General features: G+C 43.4%; 1 protein-coding gene across 10 annotated transcripts in view; it reads left to right on the forward strand.

Annotated features, from left to right (window-relative positions):
* Nucleotides 1-27,980, forward strand: part of ATXN1 (ataxin 1) — a 202,629-nt gene that overhangs the window by 56,021 nt on the left and 118,628 nt on the right. Inside the window, exon 4 of one of the 10 annotated variants that reach the window (XM_048940514.1) lies at nucleotides 12,546-13,034. The exons of the other annotated variants lie outside the window; for them this stretch is intronic. The gene's annotated coding sequence lies outside the window, so the exon portion shown is untranslated. The remainder of the gene's footprint in view (nucleotides 1-12,545; nucleotides 13,035-27,980) is intronic. 10 annotated transcript variants of the gene reach the window in all.

The raw sequence follows: 27,980 nt of genomic DNA on the forward strand, positions 1-27,980 counted from the left end.
TTCATGACGGAGCCTGTTAGTACTCCACCAGCTGTAATAAACATGTCTCCCTTAATTGCTTCATCAGTGTGTCTTTGAACAGGAAGAGTTAAAAGTATAAAGAAAATAATGTCCCTTTCATAACCAGAGTTGCAATTTGCACTTAGATGTTTGACTAGCAGCAGGAGTTCCCTGAATGAAGCTGAATTGTGTTGTCTTGAGTTATTAAATATTTTTAATAAAGACAATTAGTTATGAACTCCAATGAAGAGCCCACCTTTTCCCTGTAGTCTTTCTCTTTTTGTTTTCATTGCTCTCATTAGAAAAGAATGACCTCTGAGTCTTCTTATTTTGTCTAGTTCAGAGGAAATGTTACAGTTGTAAAACCAGCCAATGAAATGCTGCCTAAATGAAAACTGAGAAAGCAGGCTCTACCTTTTTTAAAAAAAAAAAAGTTACTTATTCCTTTCTGACCTACAAGTGTGCTGAAGAAGGCAAAATTACTGTAAGAAACCTGCAGAATGAGAAGAACCAACATAACATAGTAGAAGCAGGGCATATAACCTCACAACTGTACAGAATATCAAAACCCTTTGCCTGGTGGCATTTGCAGACATTTGTTGCTTACCAGGTTTCAGAAGAAAGGAGAGCATAGCTGGCCTCTGGTGATTGCTCTGTATTTGCTCTGTAGGAATAGAGCTATTAAGTTTCTTTTGAAATAACAGACTCGCTGCAGGGAGCTAAATATTTCCTTTCTGGTTGGTGGACTGGAGCCATTTCTTGGGAAATTGCACCAGTCCTTGTAGGCATTTGTACAGATTTATCCAAAAAAGTTAGAAACTTGCAAATCAGTGTGGACGACTTCTTTTTACATGCACTTCTTGCATTAGGGACTGTGAACACAAAAGGGGATACAAGACTCTGCCAGTAGGAGTGTGAGGCAATTTTTGTAGTTGTGAAGTGAGGCATTAATGCAAATACATTTGAGGCAGCTGCCACATGCCATATAGGAGCTCTGGATCTTACAACTCCCCCTTCCTTTCGCCATCTCTCCCCCCATCCCTGCAGCTCAGGTGTTACAAGACTTTGCTCTCTGGGGCTCACCCTACTGCAGGCATAGGACAACAGTTGTGGCCAGACCAGGCTGGTGAGAAAGGGAGGGAACCACAGTGAGACCTTTGTGACATCTGTAAGCCCACCTTGTTTCCTCCCAGTCCCCATTTTCTGTCAGCAAGCATTCCTTCTGAGCTCTGTGGAGTGCAAGTCACAATGCTTTTATTCCTGTCTTTTTTTCATTGACATCTGACAGAGATAACATGCACGATTTTCCTTTCACGGCAGCCTTTTTGCTGTTGGCCTCTGAGGAAGCTCATGTTGAAGTTCAGGGGAATATATCTTTGTAGCATCTGCGTGACCTTTATAATCATTCGATCAGCTCTCCGTCGCAGTCACAAAATTGTTGAGTCTTGTTTAGATTTCAGTGCATTTGGGAGTGGAGGAGCTCGCTGGCAGTATCAGAGAAAGGGAGGTTCTTTGGTGGTGAGAGATGCGTTTTAAGATATTGCAGTGTTTTTTTCCAGCACGTGAAGAAGCAGTGCCTCCATCCGCGTGTCCTGTGGTGTGAGGCAGGGAGCTGTGTGCGTGCTGAGCAGGCGGAGGGACCGGCTTCCTTTAGCCTTTTATTTTTTCACTGGGAATGAAAATGGGGGACTGAGCCTGCCCGGATTAAACACATGCCTGTTTTGTTTTGCCTTTCTCTGCTCTTCTTTCAGCTGTCAGCGTGCCATGTTCAGATGGCAGTGATCAGTCACAAATTGTCCCCCATCCATGCTCCTCAGCTCTTCTAAACCATTACTTTAGTGGAGCCCTTCAACAAAGATGGCACTGGTTCGATTTTTTTTTTTGTTTTTTTCTCCTAGCTAATGGAAAAAGAGGTTGCTTGTTTGTTTGTTTGTGTTTTTCCCCTCAAGTCAGCTGCATTCGTTCCCAAAGCAACTTGTGTTAAGTGGAAATGAGGCTTTGATAATATGTGTGCTTGCTGGAGACTTGCTTAGATTTTTTTCCCCTGTATATGGATCTTTTCAATGGGGCGCCTCTATTGTGAAGCAGAAAGAAAGTGCACGGGCTGCCAGGCACATAATGGAATTGTTCATTTGTTTATGTAAGTGTGTGTAAGCCTTTGTGAAGAGGAGGTGGTGGGGACAGAGAATGGAGACCTTCACTGCGGGGAGCTGAGTGTGTCGTGGCACAGCCAGGGCCCCCTTGCAGCAGGGCACAGCCACGTCTGTGCTGCTGCCCGTGCCCATGTTGTGTTCAGTGCTGGTGAGCATCACCTGGGATTTTTGCTCCTGAGCCTCACCTGCTGAAATGGATGAAGCTGACGCAGCCATTGACTGCTCTGGCTGTAAACCACATTAGGCAAAATACACAAAAACTGTTATATTTCCAACTTCAACCATGTGTTTTGGCTTTTGGAAGAGTGATGTAAACATGAACCGTGCCAATACTGTGCTTCCTCTCTGTGAGGCTATTTGTTATAAAGAATGCATGGTTTTAGTCGTTTTAGCATGGAGTAGATAAGAGCTTGAACACAAGCCTTGGATCCAAGCCCACTAGCAGCTTTGCAAAGGGCAGGATCCAGATCTGAAGTTCAGGCTGCTCCTAGCAGAGACTGGTTTTAACTTCATAAAATGGGAGTAGCCAGAAGTTTTAAATTGGGACTTTTGAACAAGATCTTGACTTTTTTCTCACCCTCCACTCTTCTCTGCATGTAAAACCATGGGGGCTGTGTTTTCCACACGTCAGCTCTGAGAGTGGAGAGGGGCCTCTGTGGTGAGCAGTGTTACACAGCTGTGTGCTTTTTGTTGAGAAGTGTTTTCTTCTCGAGGAGTTAGACCTTCCTTCTGGAAGGTCTTTGGAGGCACAGTGGAGGCTTCAGAGGTAGGATCTTTAAGATTCCCAGAAACCAAGGAGGAGTTAGTTGATCAGTCTGCTGTGGATCAAAGCAGGCCTCAGTGGCTGTGCTCCCCACCCCCAGTAGTCCTCACTTGTGGTGCCGCAGCTTGGCTATGGATGTGAAAAAATAACTACACCATCAAAAAACAATTCACAAAGCCTGAACTTTTCTTTACTTTCTAGATACAGGTCCCTGTTCTTATCCTTCCCCTTCTTCATTGCCCTTGGACACATTCTTAGGACTTTTCAGTCTCTAGCTGCAGAGTTACTGGGGAGATGTTTGGTTAGATGTTATTTTACACATCTGCTACGTCAGAGAGTCAGATCCTGCACCCAGAGACTTTATGTGGATTAGCAGCCCTCCCTGTGGGACTTTGTATCTATAAACCAATGAATGGCTTATGAGAATACAAAAATGTAGTCTTGCAACCGACTGCATACATTCCTGCTACAGTCATCTCCGTGTTTGACAGAGAAAAACTGCTGTGTGAAAGACAAGAAGCACTGGTGAATTGGGCAGCGTTGTGGTATGGCAGTGTGCTCCCTCCTAAAGGCATCATCTTTCTGGTCGGCGGTAAGAAAATAAGATGATGATTAGAGTATCTCTAAAAGAGACTGGCAAACAGCTGATGTTGCATGTCTCAAACTTAGCTTTAGCATTGCAGGACTGTGGGGAGGTTCTGAATACGGGTAGTGCTGTTGATAGCTGAGGCTAAGCTGAGGTTCTGCAGCTTTGTCCAGAGACTTTGTAACTGTCTGCAGCCTATAGAGGAAACTCAAGTTAGAAATAAGTATCTTTCAATTGAACGGGGTTTCCTTCTCTGCTAATCTCACTGCTCAGACTTCTATTTCTGTTTTCTACTCTGCAAATACATAAAGCCTGGAGAAAGTGTCTGGCTCCTTAGCTGAGTTTTTTGTCATGACTCATGTAGAAACCAAACTTTATAGACCTACTTCTTATGAATGATGAACCAGGACTGCTAATCTGTATGCTTTACATGCCTGTTAGCAGAGGAGCTGAGCTGAGGCTTAATTGTAGCTGGTGGGACTGTGCCTTGTGCTGACAGCCCATGGGTGGAGGGTGGGGAAGAGCACTGACCATAAACTTGTGTGCTTGTTGTCTTCTGTGTGGGTAATACACAGTGGAGCGGCTGCTCACCGTCATGGGAGACGAATTGTACTGGTTGTAGCAGCACTGCTGTGTGTCGTCTGATGCTAGGGAGCCTCTTGCTAGCCTCTTGTTAAACACCATTTGTAGAGGGTTGGAGACAGCCAGGTAAGACAGCAGTTGACACCGAAGAGCTGGAACAGAAAGATTTGTGAGACTGCTAAAACCATTTTCTCCTATGCCACAGGGCTTGGCAGCTGGAGCCCATGTGGGAGCCCACTGCTGCTGACCAGGAGCTGCTCATGCTCTGGTGTGGGGCAGCTGTGGACCTGAGAAGACGTGCCACCCACAGGCTGGGAGTCCTTCAGCAGCCAGCCGCCCTCTCCTCTGTTGCCTCTGCTGCGTGTCCGCAGTGTGTTTGCAGCAACAGGCAGGGTGCTGCAGCTGCTTTGTTTGCAATGATAATATTTTCTGCTCTTGCTGGGGAATGCTGCAGTATTTTTTGTAATTATGGGCTGCGTGCCAGTAACATACAATAACATTTTGCTCTTCCTGTCCTGTTGCTACTGTCGGCATTCATTCCAACTTGGGCCATGTTTGCAGTACATGGTATTTTTTTTTCTAGACTCTGCTTATTATCTATTGTGGATATTTTTGGATTATTCATTGCTACACACGCCTGTCCATACAAATCTATCTCAGAAAGCACTTCGCAGAGTGACAGTCTCCAATGAACAAGCAATTGTTGTGGCTTTCACAGGATTACGTTCTTGTGAAAGTATGAGGCAAGGATGAGATGAAAACGAAGATGAAAATTGCTTTGTAAGTTTAAAAACTGTTATGGCTCTGAAAATATTTCAAGCAGAGATGAGGCTGGCTTTCCTCTGCATGGTCAGTGCTAAGGACCTAGTGTGCACCAGAGCTGTAGGTGGCTGAAGCCTCTGGGCTGGCAAAATCTGGGAGACATTTACATTGTTGGAGCCTGTAATGATTCTCCGCAGCTTTGGTTTAAAGTATTTTTTTCGTTTCCAGAGGAAAGTAATCTTGGAAGACAGGAAAACAGTGATTGTTTATTAACGTTGTCATGGTCTGGAGATGAAATTTCTGTGAAAGGGAAATGAAAGTCCTAGACATCAGAGTGCACAGCTAGTCAGCCCGCACGCAGCTTGTTTCTGGAAGGTAGAGGTCGAGTCCAAAAAGAGGAGAAGGAGGCTAATCATGAAGGAGACAATTGATTTGTTTCTGGTAAATTGGTATGAAATAGTATGCATTATACAAAAAAAAGTTGCACTTTTCATGTGTAGTTTTCGTGTCCTCGTACTGTGCTGACTCACCAAACTACTTCAGTTTCAGTCTGCATTTGGTTTAAATTACCTTACAGGCCTGTATTTGCATGCTGTTCTGTAAAGTACTTCTCGTCTGCAGTCCAGATTTCTTTTTTTTTTTTTTTTTTCTTTTTCCTGTTCAGCATTTCATCTGACTTGCTGGTTTTTTTTTCATTTTCCAGGTCTCTGTTTTACTAACATTTGCAACCAATTGCTGTGTGGCTGCTTGGGCCCCGTGATAGGCAGAAAACATGTTGCAGTAACAGATAGAACAAGGAGTGAATCACTGCTTTTTGCCTTTCAATTAGATTACCTAAATCACTATGCAGAAGTGTTCCTTTTTGTACGATGCAGCAGCGTGATTAGCTCACTGCCTTGACAGAGCAGTGGTGGAAGTGGATGTGATTCTTCTTCTATTACATCTTTAATGAGCTACAATTAAAAATAGTGTGCTGGCATGCCGGAGTAGATGTGTTATTCTCAGAACTTTATTGAAGCCATTTCTGCTGTTATATTTGGTCGGCGCTGTGTTGTTCTAAAACCATAAGAACTAGATAGGGGAAAAATCTGGTTTTGCTGGGTGAAAGCTACTTGGAGCAAAATACATCAACTGAACAGGTACAAAGTCTGTGCTGAGTCCTTGGGGGCATATCTGCTGCTATGTAGTAAAAGAAAGCAAAAAATAAGATCACACAATACAGCAGGATTATGCAGAGCTCCAGTTGGGTCCCAGGTCTCTTGACTCTTGTGGCAGCGAGTCTGAGTCACGGAGAGCACAAAGCTGTGAATCCTAATATTCTCAGTACTCAAAGCCATGCCTACATAGGAGTTTAATTTCATGTGCTTCTTTTAGCTCAGTTGTTTGTTTTTTTTTTCCTCCCCCCAAACTAACAAAATTTAAGAGTCATTCTTAGAATTTTGCAGAGAAAATTTTCTCAGCACTTGTGGCTTTGTGAAGGATTGACATCACTTAGAGATCAGAAAACAGCGTTGTCAGTTTCAGCTTGACGGCATTCCATTCTCTGCTCCAGAAACCTGATGAATAACAATGGATGAGTCAAAGATTTCTTGGAATTTTTTTCCCCCTTGTGCAATTCCATTGCCATTTTTAGCATGGAGGGCAGTTCTCCAAAGAATGTCTGTGTGCTGGTGCTGTGATTTCTTCAAAATTCAGAACGAAATCGAGTTGAGCGTGGGATGGCAAGAAAGCATTTCTGTCTATTTTTCTGACATAGTGTGAGCTGTATTGAGGAATCCACAGGAGAAGGCAGGAGGTGTTTCACTGATAGTTGTTTCATCTCTGCTTAACAGCATGAATCTTAGCCTATCATGCTGATTTGTTGTGTTGTAATGAGATTCTGCTTAATTATTTACTGTATCTTATCAGCTGTGGTCAGGGAAGTGTCTTGATAAAAACTATCAGTGGATTTGGGAGACTTTGGCTCAATTTCTTGCTGTGTTACACGTTCCCTGTATGATCCTAAGTTGCTTGAATTGTTGCTTCAAGGTCTGTTTAAGTGTGGGCTGCTCAGTTTTGTTGTGGCAAGCTGGTTTTCAAATAGGTGAGTCCCCATTACTTGGTTAGTTTATCAGGAGTAGTGTTTCTGCCAGGAGGGAGAAGTCAGAAAGACTTGGAAGAAGAGGTGGGCAGGGTGCTACTGCCCTTCTTGGTCATTGCTTGGATCAGCTTAAAGCTGTTGTTGAACTGCAGCATCCTTCTGTCTTTGCCTTGGTTTTCCACGGGAGGAATGAAGATTGTATCGCTTCAGTGTTTTAGCAGGATGTTGAGAGTAGAAATACTTACAACAGAGAATTGTGCAAATACTACTGTTGTGTTAGTGATGTAGTGTGTTTAAGGTAAGCAAATCTTGGCGAAGTCATGTGGATTACTATGAGTGAAATCATTAACTCTGCCTATTTGTTTTACAAATTGCAGAAGTAGCCTGTATCAGGCATAATCTTGCATGTCAGAATGAACGGGCAAAGTATAAAGACTCACAAAGAATTAAGCTGCTGAGAAGAAATCTAAGGGGAAAATGGGTTAAAATGATTGCAAGGCAGGATCTGTAATGTTTTTCTTCTAAATAGGTAGCTTGCATTTTACTTAAAAATTGTCAAAAAAAGAAAAGTGCACGGGTCCCCTTAACAGCTACCGTGTCAAATTTGAAGAATGATTTGAATTCAGTCATTAAAGTGTGAAATGGAGGGATTTTAGTTCTGCTTTAAATTGTGCATCTCAAATTAACCTTAGCTGCAGAGTCTCTGCTGACGCCCCCGTAATGACACATTATTGGTACTAATGGCTTCTTTGTGACTTGAGATACAAACAGACATTCTAGACAGAAACATTCAGGCTTCGAACTAAATAAGTCGCAAGGTGTGCATTTCCACCTTGGTTTTCTAGTGACAAAGGCCAGCTCTCCTGATGGCTGGTGCTCACGAGCTGTTCTTTCCAGCTTGCAGACTCTATTCCTTGTCCTGGCAGTTGTAGGCAGCAGAGTGAAAACCAGCTTTGCAAGCTTGGAAGAGCAGGAGAGCCATAAATATGAAGTGAGCGTGAAGCCCAGCCAGAAGTCGGGTGTTGCAGAGAAGCAGGACAAAGCCTGGAATGCGGGCATGGGACAGGAGGGAGAACTTGTGGCAGATGATAAGCTTGGGAGGAAAAGGACCCAAAATTGGGAGGGAAATGGTCAAGAGAAGCCGGGATTTAAGGAGGAAATTGCTAAATAAGGGAGGGGTGAGATTAATAAAGAACATAGCCAGCAGTGGTTTGTTAACCCTTTATGTGCCCTGTTGATACGCGAAGAGGTTGTATTTTTGGAGCTTTGCTCTTCAGCCTCTTCTCTGAGGCTCACTGGCGTTATTTAGAAAACTCTGCCTGTGTCTGGAATGTCACCCACAGGTGTTACCTAGACCCTGGCTTCGCATCCAGAGGATAATTGTTAGCAGGTTGCTTTATCTTCATTTTCTCAATGGAGTATCACGATGTGAGGTAACTGTTGCCTTTCCTTTCAAGCTGCAGCTTTGGGAATTTGCCTGTTTGCTGTGGCAGGGGCTGTGAGAGGACCTCCTGCCCTTGCTTGTGTCCATGGGATCTGTTACAGGAATGCCTGCCCTGGCTGCGTGATGCTGTGTGACTTGCTGTGGGGTCTGCAGTGTTCTGGATCCCAGGTGGGATTGCATTTAAGTATTTAGTATGTAGAATCAAATACAATTGAGTATTCAGATGTCTCTTCTGTATTCCTCAAAGGAGGCCTGCTCCTGAACCGAGGCCCAAGGCTTATGTTGACTGATGGATCGATGGATACTTTTTGTTGATTGATTATTGATATCATTCATTTATTTAGAATATGTATCCTCAATATTAATGCAAATCAGCAACGCTACGCTTTACATTAAAAAAACTGTTGAAAGTGCTAATAGAATAAAGTCATAATTCAGTAATGAATGTCTAAAAAACTGAGGCCTAGAACACTTACCTATTAAGTACTTGTATTAAATAGATTTGCCAAATACTTTTTTTGTCCTAATTGCTAATTCAAAGAATATTAATTTCCTTTTGGTTATGAATACCCTAATAGCACATTGGAAAAATGAAAAATAGTGGCAGTAATCAACCTCATTCTACTTGTGGTTTACCTTAGATTATTTGGAAACATTGGCAATATGTAATACAAGTTGGAGGTATGCACCATTTCTAAAACCATGTGTGAAAAAACCCTAAAACTTCTGAAACTGAGAACTGAACAGCATGAACAGATGTAATCCAAGTGACCTAAAGTTGGAATTGTATTACATTTCACACATGTACACACACAAAATGTTCTTCATATTTCTTAGCTCAAATTTCTTCTGATTTTTTCTTTCATTTTCCCTACTATTTACATTTAACTAATTAACCTCTACTCTCGTTTCTTTTCCCACCTTCACAAATGCATCATTTACGAATATGTTATAACGCAAAGATGAACACTTGAAAATGAGATCAGATTTGTCATGATAAGTTTTAGAGGCATATTTCTGTTTTCCAGCTATGAAGAATAATTTGAGACAACACTTGCATTAGTATCATACATACTATGGTATGTACATCATAGCTCGGTGCTATTATTCTAGCCATGCTTGAAATACTTATTTTCTGCATTGAGCTTAGATGCCATAATCTGATGACTAGTCATAAATTATACTTAGTCCATAGGGTTGTGATATCTTCCTGGTATTTATCATCTGATGGTATATGCTAACTTCCTTCTCTGTCTCTGTTTTGCTTTGTGATCTAACTTTGTCATTTAACACTTTATTAACATCACAATAATTATAATTGATGAAGAAAAGGAACATAAAACACAGTGAGTGCTTGATGATGCATTTACTTTTTGTCCATTATTCTTTGGCTTGTATATGGTTTGGTTTCGGTGGTTTGTTAAATTTATTTATTTATTCTGTTTTTTTTAAGCTGGGTGTTATTTCATCCCCATTGAACAATGGGAATGGAGCAGTGCTGTCAACCAAGGCCTCAATGTATCCACATGATTACAATAAAAGCTTCTTACGTAACTTTCGTCTAATACTTTGCAAATTGAGCTCATCCTTTTCGGTGTTGAACAACTTGCCCACACGTGTGCCGATCCCAAATGATGTTTTGTTTGCAGCAGAGGTCAGCCCCGTACACTGCTGATGCTGCAGGAAGCTTCAGTGATGAGGCAGAATTGTGCCTTTTGGAGGCTCCTTCCTCAGCCTGCCAGATACAGGTGCTGTTAAGAAAGTTAGTTTGGCTGTGGATGTTGCCTCTCTCTGGTCTGAGCTTTAGCTCTGGTTCTAGGGAACAGTTAACCTCTCTGGGTTTACTTCACGGTGCCCTTCTCTGGTACCATCACGCAAAGTGAGCTGTAGTAATAGTCTGCTTCACACAGGGATATAAAATAGTTGTCTCAATATGAAAAGTGCTCTTTGAAATTGTTCCACTTATTGTTGCTACATGTAGCACCTACAATGACTATAAATGAAGGGTATTAAAAGGAAAAGATCATATTATTTCAGTTAGCTAACTTTGTGCATATTTGACAGCACTCTGTATAGTAAGTTATGTAATTTCCTGGGATAGTCAGATTTCTCTTTATTTGTGTGGCTCTTTCTCTCGGCAGTAAGGGAAAGAAAATACATTAAGGATCAGAAAATGTGTCTGTAAAGCCAGGAAAAGTTGTCAGCAGCATCAAGAAGAGTTCTAAGTATGTGGAAATGCTCTTGACTCATCTTCCAAAAGCAACTCGGTTCTGGAAGAACAGTGCCCTTCTGGGCTTCATTTCAAGACAGTGTGATCGTACTTAGGCAGGATCAATAACGAGCCCAATGCGTCCTTCCTTTTCATGACAGGTTCACTCATTGCTGTCAGAGCAAGAGTACTGCATTGGTCAGCATAAATGCAGGAAGCAGTAATTAGCATGTGTGGAGTTGGTCTCCATCGTAGCACGCATTGTAGGCTGCAGGGCTTTCCCTACGTGAGTGTTAGGAGCCGTGCTGTACTGAGGCTGAATGTAAGGTTTCTGTTCCCAGAGGGGAGGCCCAGTGCTATCAGAAACCAGTGAGCGCTGTTGTTTTTGTCATCTGCTTTCCTCGGTTAACTTGGCATTGTGACTTTTTAACCTGCTGTCCATAAGCTGTTGTGTTACAAGCTCATTAAGGTGGCCGGGATGGTGAAAGCAGCCATCCTGCCCCCACCCCCGCCCCTACCCCCTTGGGTGCTCGTTAGATCGCTTCCTTGTGCTGACATAAGCGTTCTGTAGTCATAGTCTGAGCCAGGCCTGGGAAATGGTCCAAGTTAAAAATAATCCCTCAAGAAAAAAGGAAAATAAAATTTCAGCAGGACCTGTTCCTGGACACAGCACACCGGCGTGCCGTGTCAGCCTGAGAAAACACGTCTGTCCTCAGCGTGCCGCCTGTCTTCCTTGAGTCTGTTGGCCTGACTGTCCTGTTGGTAATCTCTGAAGCTGTGATTCATTTTCAGCCAAGTTTACCCCAAAAGTGACATTTTCAGAGGTGTTTGTGGAGGTCCCTTGAGCTTAGTGATGGAGTCGAACCCAGCTGACTCTCCTCAGCAGAGGCCCAGAGGATGTCCTCTGTGGGCCTCCTCCTGAGGACTGGTCTTGGTGTCCCAGACCCCTGGTTTGGGGGAATTGACTGTTACACTGCTGGCAAGAGAAGAGGGCAACGCTCCTGGGGAATGCTGTTCATTTCCAGGGGCAGGAATACCTCCCATGCTCTGAGTGTAATGGGAGGTCAGAACAGTCCGATTGTGAGGTAGAGATTTTTAGTTTTCTTCTTACTTAATGCCTTCTGGGGAGTCTAGGGAAGCAAGGTACATTTGGAAATGAGACTCCATATTTGTTTGGGTGGCCTAGCTGTGAAACTCGGCAGCCACGCAGGTCTCCTGCCCCGTGCCGCCATGCTCCTCTCGTGCTGGTGTGTCCAGGATCACCTGCATGGCCCTCCTCGTGGCACAGGGAGCCTGCTGTGCTCTGCTCTATGGAGGAACAAGTATGAAGACACACGTTGTGGTTTCCTGCTGTTCTGCTTTGTCACCAGCCCACCGGTAAATATAGCTTGCGTGTGGTTATAAATTCATTTCTCTCGTTATGGGCGGTTGTTGTGCAATAATTGTGTAGAAATTACAACTGAGGGTAGTTGTGGATGGTTCCTTTTGTTGTTATTTTTACATTTGTTGTGTTTGTTTGTTTATTATGTATTTATTTAGTGCCCTTTGGTGGTTGAGTCGGAACTGGTGTCTCTCTAACTGAGAGTAGAGCCATGAGTAGATGTCCATTGGGATCCAGAGTGGGCAGAGGCACCAGCTCACAGGCTGTTGACGTCATGTGGCTTCGTTTGCAAGGCTTCTAAGAGCTGCAAAGCAGAGCAGGCCTGCCTTAGACACTGCCTTTATCCTTTTACAATGCAAACAGATGTTCCTTGCTACCCTTGCAAGTTCTATATGGAGTCCCTTGCTCAGACTGCTTGGATATGAAATGAAAGTAGGGGTGTTGTTTTTTTTTCTTTTTTTCTTTTCTGTTTATTTAAAGTTCCAGTCGAATAGATCCCGAGCAACACTGTTTATTGCTGCTGTGTTCTCATTTTCCTCCCATCTCTCCTTTAATTTTAAATTATCCCCTGCACTGTGTTTGCAGGCCATATGTGTCCTTTGAACTATGAAGAGGCTGTGCCAAAAGGAAGCCTTCCTCTCCTCCCTTCCTCCAGTCACAGAGCTGCTCTTAGATAATTGCAATTAGTATACAATGTGGAGCAAACGCAGGTGTGAAGTTGGAGTGTTGTGCAAATTTCACAAGAACTTTAGGAAAGCTTGCACTTGGTCATTGCTTTTTAAACCTGCTGAAATCCTTGAAGCACCAGACAGCTGCTGCTGCTGCTCCAAGAGGTGTTTACAACCTGAACTGGCCTACCGCGCCCTTCGCAAGGCACAGCCAGGGCTGGAGCAGCTGGCAGGAAGCCACAGCTCCATCTGACCACTGAGTGCAGGAAGGTGGAGCTGCCTTTCATTGTGTCACGGCGCTGGGCAGAGATCTGACAGGAGAACAAGCAGCTTTACAAGCACACTGCGGTGCCAGAGCCCTTCAGTTATGTTCCTTGCGTGCTGCAGGCTGATGAGAGTGGAAAAGGTAACTTCATGCTGCTAAACAAAAGGCAGGGCAGTATCTGAGAAGAGGGGAGCCTTGCTGGGCCAGCATGCAGGTGGATATTGGCAGTGCCAGCAAGAGACAATGGCTCCTAAATGGGATTCACTTTTGTGCTGGTCATGAGTTTTCAAAGGGAATGTACTCCTTGGAGCAGCACATCAGGAAGCAGATGCCTTTTGGGTCCTGGAGATAAATGTCTTGTGCATTAAAACAGGTTTCTGACCTCAGTTCCCAAAGGAGTTTTAAATGGGGAGAAATAGGAGTATTAATTAGTGCCTCATTAAGTATGATAGTCAAGTATGATAATTTTTCTTGGAAGGATAATGTATGAAATGAGTAAAAATACTCTCCATTAAAAAATGAATACAAAGTCATTTTAAACCACAAAGATTATTGTACATCTCTGAAAAATTAATGTGATTAAAGCAAAATATATTTAATAAATTAAAAAGACCCTCTAAGGCTGTTTAAAACTTGTTGGTCTGTAATTAATTATTCTCAAATCTAGTGCTTCAGGATGCAGGGACAGGAAATGATTTCTCCCCCCAGTCCATTTTTCAGTTTACAATTATCCATTCTAGGTTCAGGTTGTTTTTTGGGATTTTTGTTCTTAATCTTTTAAATCTTTTCTGTTGTCTTATCTCAAAGATGAGTCAGTAGACAAGGAAGAGTGGTGGTCACAAATTATACAATGATTTCTTTGATGGTTTTGCTTGATGTGACTGACGTATGTCCAGTATCAAGATTTGGTTCTGAGAAGGAATGTATTTAAAGGCTGTTTTGCTCCTGTCCCTTTTGCCTGGGTCGTGGTGTAGGATGCATTACTTCATAAGTTAAATAATTTTTTTCCACTGTTTGCCTCTGAGATCAGATTTGAATTAGATACTTCCTTAACTCTCCCCTAAACTCCTTCACATTCAGCTGCTTAATTAGAATTACTCTGTGTGTTGTGGAAGGCAGTAAAGTAAAAATGACTGGAGCTAGAGAGAGTGCCCACGCAGTTCATATATGTTTTTAGGGAGGGTGTAAGCAGTAGTAAATAAGGGCCTAAGCTTGATGTGAAATAGAGCAGGTAGTGGCTTCACAGCAGCCTCGTTGAAAAAGTTGTGTTTGCCATTAGTAATGAAGGCACTTCCTCAACAGTCTCAACAGAAACAGTGCATGGTCACGGTGTCTTGGTAACTGCAGGTGTGTGATGCTGGAGTTCCTCCAAACATTTCTTTCTTGCAGGTGCTCATCAGTACAGATTTGGAGAGCCCTAACTGTTGGTTCTCAGGGTTTACATTTGATTATGGTGTAAGTACCCAAGATACCCACATTGCCTTTTGAAAAAATTGTTGAAAATTGTCCTAGAGGCTGAGGAATATTTTCAGGGAGTGCAGGTACTATGCCGTGCTGTCTCAAGGTGCCTTCTGATCTCTCTGGCTCTTTGATCCTGACGACTGCCAGCTTTGTATTTGTGTTTGAGAGTCTTCATACCTGATTTTACACCATAGTGGTTTCCTTTCAGCTTTACTCTTCTGTCCTGCGTGGCTTGGCCAAGTTTAGACGACTGAGGTGATAGCTACTGCCTTCTAGTCACAGGAACCTTGATTTATCCTGTATCTCCAAGTGCTTTCTGGACAGAGCCATTACAGGCACATCAGCCACCTTACTGGGGCAGTGTATGCCTGAGAAGGAGATTTCCCTCATCTCTGGGACACTTTCAGAGCCTGCAGTGGCTGGGTAGCTGTATATTGAAGCTTCTGAGGCATTTTTCCTTATGTTTGAGAAGGCGGTGGTAGGCAGGACTTCTTGGTGCTGTATGAAAATAGCTACCCTAGAGTTCAAGGAACCTGTCGTCTGTGTTGAGCTGTGCTCTCATACATTTATGTGAGCTCTGTTGTTATTGCACAGAGTACTTCCCAAGACGAATGATCTGTGCTTCTGTAATGTTCCAATGCATGATTAATAGTCTTTTATGGTCTTAAACGAGACCAAATCTATCCGTTGTCTTACCTTGAAAATCCTCTTAGTGCCAATGATCTCATTTTCAAAACCACCTCTAAGGTTACAATGCAAGCACCTACACCACAGCTGCTGTAATGACACCCCCAGATGTAGCCGTGTACGTGTGCTTGAGCAAAAAGGAATTTGCACATCTCTCAGTATGCCAGTGAGCCTCCCTTACTGGTTGTGCCTGGTTTCATCAAGGCTAGCAGAGAGCTCAATCGGGTGTGTGTGTATGTATTTATGTATGTAATTGTTTTTTCTTAAATTGGGACATTGCAGCTATAAATTTGTAAAATTATAAGGGCATACCCAAGAGTAGGTCTGTCCAACAGCACTGTTAACTTTTTCTTATTATATCCCTGGAATTCTACCTGACATGGTCCCTCAGTACAAATACTTTATTTGCAAGGAGCTCTGGTTAAGCTAGCAATTTATTGTGGCAATGTGTGAGACTAAGCGTACCGGAGAATAAAGAATAGTGCAGCATTTGTGATGATAAAATAATTTCAGGTCGTGTCTTTTCTTTCTTTGTGTAGCTTTTCTTTTATTACTGGCACTGAAACGGCTCTTGCAGTGCAAGTGAGAAAACCAGACTGAACCTCCTGTTTTTTTTTTTGTTGGGCTCCCAGCTGGAAACCCCTCCCTCGATTTTCCATTGATAAAGTGTCACAAAGGGAATCCAGAGCAGAGGAATAGGAGGAAGTAGAACAATGTGAAATCTTGGACTTGAATCACAAAACGACTTAACTAATGTAGATGCAGCGTTGAACAAGCTGCTGCTTCTTTCATGATCAGGTTCATTTAGCTGTGGTCTTAGCATTTGTGGCTGCCCCTAAGTCATGTAACAAATCGACTATTTATTGTCTTTTTTTGCTGCAGAGGCTCTTTAAAAGGAAATTGCAGAACATTTTCTTCTCTCCCTTTCTACAGACTGTTTTATCTGACCTTCAAGAATTCAGAGTCACAACGGGGGCCAAGAAACCTCACGTACAAGAATGCTTTTATTGTTAATGTCTAAAATATGTCTTTCGCTAATAAAATAAAGGTGTGACATTTATAGAGCTCTAGTAATGAACACAGCAGTAGGAAGGGCCCCGGCTGCATACTGTTCAAATTAAGTTGATTTCAATGAGATGAGAAACAGCCTTGTTCGATTAGCAGGTGAAGGCATTCGCTGATTTCCATGATGCTTGAAAAACTCCCAGGAATATTTTGCAAGCATTGAGAAGTAACTTTTTGGAGGACTTATTTCATTTAAGTTGCTACTCAGCATTCTCGTGGCATTTGGAGGAGGAAGTCTACTTGTGTTTAATTCCCATTACATGTCAAGTGTATGCTGTTTCCGTGACTTTCTTATCCCTGCATCACTGGGACAGCAGCTGTTCTACCACTGCTCTTTGACCTCTGTGTTGAGGTGAAAGAGATGGCTGATGTTTGCCACAGTGTCTGTATGTGTCAGGTTGGTGTTTGTACTGTCATCTGCCCGTTGTGTGATGTGGGTGTACTCCTGCACGTGGCGGTGGTGAGCAGGGGGCTTGGGTGCACCTGTGGACCACCACTGGTGTCTCTCTTGTACATCACTGTGAAGCACTGTGGTTGTCCTCTTGGCGTATCTTCCCACATGGAACAGTTAAGTGCTGCTCTTCTCTTCTCTCACTGCTGTCCTTTCTTTTTCTTCCCTTTGCATGGCTCTCTTGAGCTTGCCAAGGTGACACAGAACTGTATGTTGAAGTCCACTCTCTTGTTCCGACATTACAGTGTTGTTGTGGTAACGAGACTACACTCAATTGTTTGAAATGTGAAATGATAATATTGCAAGAATCTGTTAGGCAAAGAGCAAATAAGTGTGAGATGGCTGCCCTACCAGCATGTTATTGTGAGGGAATAAGGAAAATATGCCAAACAATAAATAATCGAGAAGGAAGACTGTAAGGAGTGTTTAGATTTCTGATCTCTTTATCTGATTCTATAAATCAGAGCTGTTGTATTTTTTGCTGGTTATCTCATTAAATTTTTATTGGGCCATCCTTCCTTTAAGCAAAGAAAAGGAAAAGGAAGAAGAGGAAAAAAAGGAAATGCAAGTGGCAAAAATACTTCTAGTTGAAAAAAACCCAACATCTACTAAGAATCTTAGTGTGCTCCATAGATAATGCTTTGCAGGCAGACTAGCTGGCTGCATGAAATGATAGAATTGCCCAGTGCTTTGACTCTGCGGGTTTTTTTCTCCTTGTCAGTGCAGGGAAATAAGAGGTGGTCAGGAACTTAGTTTCTTGCGTTTCTTATTGCTGCTGCTTGGCCCAACATGCTATTTCTGTGCAGAGAAATGGACTTGCCGTGCCTCGCCTGTTCTGTTGAGAATACATATTGCCTCTCATGTGTCCTTACCCAAGGTGTAAGCTGTCAATATGAGTAAACAGGACAACACAGCCCATTCATTTGGATGGCTGTTTTGTATAATGTGTAGTAACTGCAGGCAGATAACATATACAGCAAAAGGAAATGATGAAAGCCAGTTCTTACTAGATTGAATGAGATAGCGCTTGATGAATGATTAAAAATAAAACTACAGTGTGTTCTCCTTAAAAGCGTGTTATCTGCAAAAGTGGGCAGAGCATCCAATGAATCCGTGTTCTGAACTGATGTGGGGCTTCCAGACAATGAAGGGAAGGGAAACAGTATTGCTTTTTAATGCTCTTGCTGTTAAAAATAATGTAATAGATAAAGGAGGTAGCATTGTGAGGGTGGTTTTTTTTTGTGTTACATAGAACGGTTAGACATTTATCAGAAGTTCTGGCAATTGGGTTGAGCTGTGGTGTTGTGGACAGTCGTAACACTAACAGGGTGGAAGCAGTATAAGCAATAGCTACAATTATAGCTGCAGTTTCTAGGAGAAATCCATGTGCTGTTATGTGAGTGCAGCATTATCCATCTGCATGAAAGGCAGCGGTATCTTTTAAAGAGGCAGAAGAGAAAGGCTGCCCTCTCTTCTATTCTGGTGTCCACCTGTTGTTTTGTTGCTGTTGCTGTCTTTTTGAGAAAGCTGGTGTGCATGTGATTCTTCTGAGAGGTCAAGTGCAGTCTTTCACAAAACAGATGATTGTTACATGTCTAACAGGAGTTTTAGAGAGAGGGCAAGTGTGCACTGAGATACATGCATAAAGAAATACTGCCTGCGTGAAAGCAAATTGGAACTGCTGAGTTTATATTCTTTGTATCTTACTAAAATTTATGGGTCGTGCATAAATCATTCAAAGAGTACTTTTCCCCACATTTATCATTAGGTTGTTTTGTGTTGTGAGCCATTATTTGCTTCTTTTCAGTGACGTGTCAACAAACATTACTTTTTGTGTGTGTGTGTGTGTGTGTGTTTTATTCACTATGGAGTTTATAACATTCAGACAGAACCCTCTGAAAGTACTGGCATTTAAGCTGTTTTTAAGGGAAGTGTTTATGCTTTGGATAGAGGTCAATTGAAGCTTGCTTTCGTCAAATTGGGTCTGAAGTAATGGAAGGCTTGACTTTTCCCTCACTTCATGAATTCTGGCTGTTCAGTGTGTACGGTGGGCACCTCAGTCATTGTAGCTTCCAAATGCAAACAGATGATGCACTTGGGAACACCAGGACATAAAAAGCTATTCTGTATCCTGTGTCCTATAAATGAAGGAAGCTGGTATAAATTGACGTATTCCTGTCATGTAACTTTAGGCCAATAGAGATAGAATCTGTTCTCATGCCCTGTATTTTTTAAGAAAGCAGTGGAAGCTTCTTGTGTAGTTGTCTCTATATGTGTTTCTTTTCTCTAATACTATGTAGCACAAAGTGTTCCCTCCTCATCCTTTTTTTTCCTCTAGGGTAACAAAACATACTTTCCCAGCCTCTGACCCTCTTCCCCTTCTCAGAAACCCTTTGTTAGTTAATATTTTCCAGTAACTTATTTTCAGTATGAAAATAACCTGTCCCATTCCCGTGCCTCCACTTAGAGCACGGGGGTAGGATATCTTTACTTCTCTCCTTTCTTACCCCTCCCTCTGGATTCATACCTCTGGAGAAGCTGCTTGAGCTCAAGCTCAAGTTGTAATTTCATTAACATGATGCAAAAGGCTCAGCAAAAAATCATACAGCCCTTTGAGGAGAAAAGTGTTACATTTCCATAGCGCAGAGCGTAGGGGAGTGTTAGTTCAGGTTGTGCTAGGGCTTGCTGCATTTCTCTGTGTGAATAGCTAGATGCTTTGCAAATCCTGCTGTGCAACTGCATGGTGTATTTCTCCCTGTACTTCCAGTGGGTAACGTTGCACCAAATTGGATGAGCCATTCCCATTCAGAATGTCCTATTTGTTTTGCTTCATTTCCAATGAGAACGTAATGTGATAGTAAAATTGTTCCATAAAGGGTCATACACTGTTTTACTCTCAGTTTGTGAGGCTCAGACAGAAGGAAATGATCAAAAACACTCGATGCTCATTATTTATTAATTGAGTTCTGGCAGAGCTTTTCTACATTCTGGCTTTTTGTTCATTTGTTTCTTTGTTTACAAACAAAAAGAAAAGCACAGTTCACAAAAACTGAAAAGGGAAATTTGTTAACGAAGATTTCTGACAATTAAGATGCAGCATTGTGTGGGGTTTAAGTGAAGGTGCCTTGCAGCACAGGGAGGACGGTTTGGCACGGCAGTGTCACTCTCTCTGTGTTGATCTTGAAAGGGAAAAATATTTCAGAGAACAGCAGACCATGAATCTTAGATGCAGTCATGCTGTGTTACCAGAAAATATTTGCACCAGTAAGTTCTGTGTTGGAGATATTTTAACTGCTGGTGCCTTGCTTCTAGTTTGGACTTACTTTTTTGTAAGCAAAGTCAAACAGGAATCTCTACATCTTTCTTCATGTTTCTGTGTTTCTTCCTTGTTTCTGTTCATATTCAGGTAAAGAACAACATGTTGAAGTAATTACACCTGTCTGTACCAACTGTAGCTTCTTGATGTAGAAAGTCCCAAAGCTGTTCGAGTCCCGTGAGGACAGACCCTTTTGTAGATGCCACGGCCAGTATGGAGCTGTGTTGAAGCCTGAGGCATGAGTTTGTTCTGATGAAAGGTCTGAAGGCTAGCTGTTGTTTGTTGTTTTTTCTACCCCAACAATTTGAAATGGACTGCATTTAGGTGATTTTTTTTAGAGCAGTAGCCAAAGACACATTTCTGATCAGCATAACACGTTTGCCAGAATTTTACCCATACTCCACAACCTGAAACCACTTCTATATCTCAGTGAACTAGTAACATCAGCAGCAGCAGGGTAAATTCAATAGAGTCTGAGCTACCTATTTGCATACTCTCTTTCTGCAGAATATGTGAACTTTCATGTTGCTGAAACTTCCCCCAAAAGATCATTCTGAGACAGATGCTCACATGGAAGATTCTAAGTAAAATATTTGTAAACAAACAGTGGTAATGGAAACCCAAGGTGTTGGAGGGAAGGAGTTGGACCATGTCTGAAGTGCCATGGTTGCTCTGAGGATTTCCTTCTTTGGGCTGCTGGTCAACAGTGCTGTCACTGGGTGGAAGGAGCTGCAGGGCGCTATCTGCTAGAGATAACCCATTTCTCTGCCTTTCATGCTCTTCTGCTGATATTCTGTTGCGTGGTAGAAAAAAAATGGCCCAGAAGATGCTTCTTTTTAGGTCACTTATCCCTTACTATTTCTGTTCCTCTTTCCTTGTCTGCTTCTTTTACTTCACAAGTTTCTTTCCACCCTTTGAATTAGAGGTGGAACGTAAACAAGCAAAATAAGCAGTGAGGCCTGTCGGCCTTGTTCACATTCTAGGCCTGTCCTTATCAGTTGTGCCCCGGGGGTTTTTCAGCATTGTCCTTCCCCAGAAGAGAAGAAGCTGCTGACAGTTGCTTTGCTCTGCTTTTACCCCTTCGATGACCAAAACAGCTTTTTGAATGATGTTTTGAGTAGCAACACGCAACGTGGATTGTTTGCAATTCCTCCTGCCCAGATAAATGGCTGCAGTGGTTTATCTTGGTCAGTGCCAAAACCAGTGATGCTCTTGCTTTCCTGGTTGTGAGTCGAGGTGCTGTCTCTGGTTGTGTCCAGACCACTTACTTCTGTGCAATCCCCAGAAATCTGGTTTCCATAGGGAGGGAGCTCTGGTGTGTCCCAGCCGGGTCTCATGGTTGGGGCAGGCAGGAGCTGGGAGGTGCCATGAGGTGCACCCATGTCCACACACTGCCTTGTTGATTCTGGTGGCGAAACCTGTCGGGATGCAGAAAGTGCTTGCTTGTCTGGGCCTCCTGAGGAGAAGCAGGGCTTCAGTTTCGGGCTGTGATTTGCAGTGTAGCTAGGAGGTCAGTCAGGACACGACTACTGCAAGAAGTACTTGCAGACATGCAGGTGCCCCAGCTTTCTCTGGCTCAGAGCAGGCTGCTGAAAATCACCCTTGCAGCTCCTTGCATGCTCAGCCTTCTCCAGTAGAAGCTGGGAGTAATATTTGCATACTTCCCTGGTTGTTCAGGCTAAATTAATATTTGTAGAGCACATTGTGTTCCCCCTATTGAAAGCACTACAAGCACGTTGCCATTTCTAAGCAGTTACATCCTATTCTTAAACGTTGTAAATGTACTTAACCAAGACAGACACGACCGGTTGCATTTGTTTGGAAAAACCCCGGTTGTATGTGCAAATGCATTTTTTTACATAGGTGTTATATTTATAGCAAAGAGGAAACTCTTATCTGTTGAAAGAGCCCTGTTTCGAAGGCTGCCTTTTGTGCTCACATGCCATTTGTTATTTTGGTTGCAATTACACAGTAGTACACTGGGAGGGGGGGACATATCTGCAGCTTTTTCAGGCTCCTTCCTTCTCGTAGAAGCCTTCTAATGCATGCTTAAATCCTCTCACAATGCTGTTCCTTAAGCTGAGAGCATAAATACAGTAGATAATTGTCTGGTAAAGCTGATTGGTATTCCCTGAATCTTGATCTTCTCCCTTGCTTGTTCACACATCATCTGCACAGAAGATATTTCTGCCGCCTTCTGAACTCTTGTTTCACACAGTCCAGTGAGACGTTAAAAATAATTATTATATAAATGTTGGCAAAACCAAATTAGAGCACTAAATGAAATCTGAAAAAAAAAAAAATCTGAAAAAATAATTAATTCAAACTATTAAACATTCTCCTGCTCATAGATTGTCACAATCTTCCCCAAGTGCGTGAAGAAGGGAAATTTCTTCTGAGGGTTCTGCTCACAGAGCATCTGCTGGAGATTACAGCATCGTGAAAAATAGAAGCAGTGCCGGCGTCAGCGCTGAGCTCGGCTTGCAGCGGGGCCCACGGGAACGCAGCTGCACGCTCCGTGCAGGAGAACCTGGGCTGCAGCTCCTCGTGGCCCGGATTCTGCCTGCCGTGTCACGCTGCCGTAAATCCTGAGCTGCTCCATCGGAACGGAGGGAATTACTCCAGATTTATGCCAGTTTCAATGAAAAGAGGCTTTCTGCTGAATGGATCCGGGCAGCCTCTCGCCAGGTGGAAGGGAAAGGAGTGACTCAGCGTTCGGCGGTTGTTGCTGAGTGCTGGCTTTTGCCAAGTGCGGAGTCACAGGTTTTGTTGGTTTTTTTTTCCTTCTTTCTCCCCCCTATCTCATCTCTTTCTTTTCTTTTTTTTTTTTCCCCCTCAGTTAGTGGCTTCTTTGTGCACCCTGCAGAGAAGAGGAACTGATTCTCAGTGGAGAAAGGGCTGCCCTGGGGACTGGCCTGGGCTCTCATTCTGGGTGCTGGGGAGCCCCTTGTAGAAGCGGTCCCTCCTTGCTCTCAGTGAGCACAGCACTGACTTCTCCTTAGCCCTAGGGATTTCATTTCTGCAGAGCTGGCCTCCAGTATGTCTCCAGGGTCAGCAGCCACTCCTCCATGCAGGAGCAAAGCAAGATGTGGCTTGGAGGGTAACACCAGGTGGAGCTTCACCTGAGAACTGTGAGCTGTTGCTTTGCAGGATGCATTAGGGAACACCGGCCGGCACGTGTAGCTGTGATAGTGTGCTTACCTGTCTCTGCTGGCTAACAAGCCTCATAGGGCAAATGCATGCAGCCAGGTGAGATTTGAGGGCTCTGTGGCAGGGCACTCCAGCAATGGTGTGTATCTGCACTCAACAGAGGATAAGGATGGGAGAGGAGAAAAATCATAGCGAGGTTTTAGGGCTGTGCCCTCTGAGTAAATATTGGGGTTTATTTTGGAATGCCCAGCAAGGGGACTCCAAGTTTAGAAATGATGCCAAGTTATTGGACAGAAAAACAGGATTTAAGAACGCTAAATGAGGAAGACAATAGCTTACTTTGAAAAACATGGGCTGATGAACTGAGGCTCCCTGAATGTTTCAGCCCATCTGTCTTGTTAGTTTCTGTGTCTTAATCATGGATTTCTTGAAGTGTCTAATTTTCTTTTTTTAGCTTTCTGTCTTCCTCTTGTACAAAAGTTAAGGCAGGGAAATCATCTGAGCTGGATTTACTTTTGCATCAGAAGGAAAAGCAGGCTATAAAAAGAAATGAGTGGTGTGCGGGCACGTGTGCTGGGAAAGTGGGTTTGGGGGCAGAATTACCCCCCGGCTTCTGCTGCTGTGGTGGTTATTGGGACAGATTGGGAGCGCAACTGCATTCCCACTTGTGTCCTGGCAGAGGAGAAGCAGAAATGCACTGATAGAAACGTGCCCTGAAGTCAGAGAGTTGTGATGGCTCCTGGGGAAAGCGGCGTGCCTGCTGGCTGCTCCTGCGTGCGTCCATCAGCAGTGAGGGGGCCTGGTTGGTTTTTAGCAAGGGTGGAAATTTTTGCCGAAAACCCCAGCACAAATAAGGCCATGCACATTTGCAGTGTGTACTATGCAGGAGACACTGATTGACAGTAATTAGGAGTGGGTGGTGTGAAAGTGTAAAAATAAAATTCCTTTCTGCCGGCTTTACTATTAGCGGCGAAGCGCATGATGTAACGCTCAGCGTGTGTGAGCGAGCGTGCGTGGCGGGGAGGGCTTCTGCTCACACCCAGAGCAATGGTGGGAGTGAAGCACTGCAGGTCAGTGGCAGCAGCAGTCTGGGGCTGCAGCCTCGGGAGCTGCTCGCTAAAATGCGTTTCAGAACTGTTGCTTTGCAGGTTTGAGTTCAAAGTGCTGCACCGAAAAGGCACGGTGCTGCAGGATGCTGCTCGTGTCGGCTGCATGGCCTATGCCTCGTGCTGTGATATGGGCTGTGCTGGGAAGTGACCAGGAGAGATGGTTCTCTGGGCAAATGTTAGGAACTAAAGATGTTAAGGAGACAGACCGCGGCTTAGCAAGTTGGTACAAGTGTTTGGTAATTCCTGCACCCACGTGTTCTGAGAATGAGAGGCAATAAATGAATTCCACCGTGTTGGTGACTCGTGAAGCGTGTTATCGGCCTTCTCCTCTGAAATAAATGGGCTATCATCTCTGCTACTTGAAAAATGCATTCCTTGGATTTTAGCTGTGTTACAGTATCAGAGCTCCACAAGTACTATCTGTGAGATGCCGTCAGTACCTGCCTTATGTGGGTGACGTTGCCAGAGGATTGTCTGCAGAGCTCTTAGCATTTGTCTGCCCACCTGGCTCTTACGTTTATCCTTCATACAGGGAAGTCCAGACCACAGCTGTTGTGTTTTCAGCTAGTCCTGACCAGCCTGATTTCCCTGGGCGTTGACCCGAGTTACTCCCGTGCAGGATGTGTTCCCAGTGCTCAGAACCTCTCATTCCCAACTGCATGTTTGTATTTGACCTTCGCTGATCGTCACTAAAGGACAAGACCCTTTCTTAAAGTTCTGTCACATCTCTGAAATGATGTGCATTATCAATTTATGCTTATTGAAATCTAAGCCTGGGTTCGGAACCTTTTTTATTGTTGCACAGTGTTTTAACAGAAATGTGTTGTTAGTCTAATTATTTCCTAGCAGAAAACAATCCCTTGACGACGTGTTCGCTGGAGACAACTGGGCTGTCTTCTCCAGCCTGCAACATGACATGGCAGCAATTGGTGCTGTGTCTGGGATCTGGACACAGGACTGTCAGTTAGGGCTTCTCCTTAAAAGTTCTTTTTTAGTACTCTTGAAGTTTTAGTACTTGAAGTACACTCAGTGTGTTGGATGGTCCATCTGCTCGTGAAGGGCTTCTTCTCCTTCCAGTAGGAAGGCCCCAAAGCTGACATGCTGGCTTGCGTCAGGTCTTGCTAATGAGAATGGCAGTACTTGAGCGTAATGGTAAGTCAGAACTGCTTCCAAAAAATAAAAGGGGCTTTGCTAGTTCTGATCCTGCCCCTAGCAGGATGGTGTTCCAGGTGCTTGAGTTAGCTGAAGAAGTCTAAAAGGAATTCACAGGTACACAAACACTGACATTGCCCCTGCATGGGACAAGATGCTGTGATTTAGTTGGGGAGATTTGATTTCTGGATTTTGCTTTTGTGAGTGGAACAATTTGCTCGTGTTCAAAAGGGTTAAGGAGAGAGAAGTAAGTTCATAGTTAAAGCTGCAGCGATGTGCACAGAATGCATGGCATATCTGGTGTCAAAGAAGTCACTTGTAATCACATATGTGTAGATAAAAATATTCAGAGTTTTGAGCGGTGCTTTTTTCTTCCTGGCTGTAATTGCGATGTTCCTGCCAGTTAATCACAAGTTAGTTTCACGGCTGAGAGCGGTTGTTGGGTGGTTGTTTCTTTCTTTTTCTTTTGCTATAAACCCCAACACAGTGAATTGAACAAAGACACATGAAATGTAAGCTGGGAGCACTGGGAGTATGGCGCAGGGTTCTCACATCAGTGCTGTAAAAAGCACAAGTCCCAGACATTTTCGTGTGCATTAAGAGCGCTTGACACTCTAGAAACAGCTTGAAACAAATATAAGTTGTCTAATTAATTTAGCCTTTGTGCACTTTTCACACTTTCACACTCACTATGGATATCTAAATATCAATATCTAAACGTAAACCAGTAAAACCTGTGTGGGAAAACGCTGTGTAGGTACATGTCTGCCAGTGATGGGGTAGCGATTTGTGAGCTTGAATTAACTGGGCTGGCACATGCAATTTGTTCAGTTCTGTGGGGGCTGGGCACAAGTGGGTAAGCAGGAGGGAAACCCTCCAGCAGATACTTTTTAGGGATGTTGTTAGAGAACGTATTCGTGTTAAAACTTGTGGAGGAAAAAGAAAAAAATCTTCTCATGATCCTCTACAACATGTCCTTTAAAACCAGAGCCTGTGTTTCACTACAGTTCTTTGGTTGTCAGCTTGTTTTTCAGTTCCCTGTTATAAAACAGAACATTAAATTATTTTTAACACGATGTATGGGGATGCTGCTTAAAATAGTTTTTAATCAGCTAGACCTAGTCGTGGCTGCGTTGGTAGGTGCTTTCCTATTAGTGTTTATAGAACAAAACAGTGTTTGCACAGTTGAAATGCTTTTCATGTCAGTGCTCATCACATTTATTTGCAGGCTGAGAAAATGGAACATCAGATTTCATCTCAAAACTATTCCCTTTTCTGATGGTCATTGATTGTCTTTCAGAAACACGGTGGTACTGCAATGTTAGGGTAACTACAGCCATAACGTTGAAATAGAGCTGCTATTGTTATTCTTGGAATGTGCCTGAAACACTGATTCTTCAAGTGGAATTTCAGGCTGAATTTCAGTTGTGTGTTAACTTTGATGTTGCTCCCTTCCTTCGTCTTCCAGTTCTCGGGGTCTGTTTGCTGGACAGCAGAGTGCAGCAGGTCAGGCTTTGCTTTCCAGGGACTGCCTCTGGAGGTTGCATGTGGCACACTGATACCTGCCTGAGCACCTCAGTGGAGACATGGGGGTTTCTCCATCACTTGGATGGCAAAATCAACCCCAGAGCTGGGCTCTTGGCAGGGTGCTCAATCTGCACCTCTCATGGAGCCTTGGCAGTGCTTCATCCTTCTTCTGTGCTGCACCCTGGGGTGGGTTTCATACTGAACAAAGGCTTGCTCTTTGTGCCACCAGCTCGCTGTGAAGCTTCTTCCATCAGGAGAGGATGCTGACACAATTGGTCCAGGAGGTTTTCTTTGCTAGTGATCAATAAGCCAGCGATAATGTTTCCCCATGGTTGGGATGTTTTTCTCTGTGTGCATCAGTGATGCTGAGGTGGGCGGGTTGGCTTTTTCAGGCTGGAATTCGGAGCTGTGCTTTTCATTTTTCACTCACCCTTAAATAGTAAACCAGTGTTTTGTAATACCAGGATTTTCAAATCCTGTGATCACCGAGGTTGCCAAATGATTGTTTTTTGGGAGTAGAGGTTTTTCACTGCGCAGTCTTAGTGCTTAATCAGAGGGAATAGCGCTTCAGGGTTTTTTTTTTTTTAATGGAAAAGAAAATGTGAAGAGCTTGACATTCCACGGCACACATAAATTGTTGAAAGTCAAAAGGCCATTTTCTTCAAGGCAGTGCATAATGATGTCATTTGTTATTATGTGGTCTGCACAGGCTGCTTACTCTCAAGACGTGTAGGATTTCTTCCTCTCTAATGTTTCTGCATCAGTGTAATAGATCTGAATACTCCATAGATATCTGGCCATCTGGTTCTCTTAATTCCACTGAATTTACCAGAAGATAAAGTAATGTATAATGCCTACTAAATATAGCTCTTTTTCCGTGAGTGAAAATTGAAACACTCCGTAGAAGATTCTGATTATCCGTAGTTTTCCTTTGTTGCATTCTGAATATTCTTAGGGATATTCACCCTCTTAGTGCAGGTATGCAGTTATACAACTTCCCTTCTTTTGTTGTCATCTCAGGATCCAGATGTTCTCCAGCTCTGCAAACGAAGTAGAGGTGTTTGAGACCTTTTTTGTTCTCCAGGTGATAGTAAAAATGAAGAACTTAAAATGCCTTTGGTGGAAAGGAAGGCAGTGCAAAAAGAAGGAGAACCTGCTGGGAGGAATAA

This window comes from Lagopus muta, chromosome 3, assembly GCF_023343835.1.
Source record: "Lagopus muta isolate bLagMut1 chromosome 3, bLagMut1 primary, whole genome shotgun sequence".
In the NCBI taxonomy this organism is placed as follows: domain Eukaryota; kingdom Metazoa; phylum Chordata; class Aves; order Galliformes; family Phasianidae; genus Lagopus; species Lagopus muta.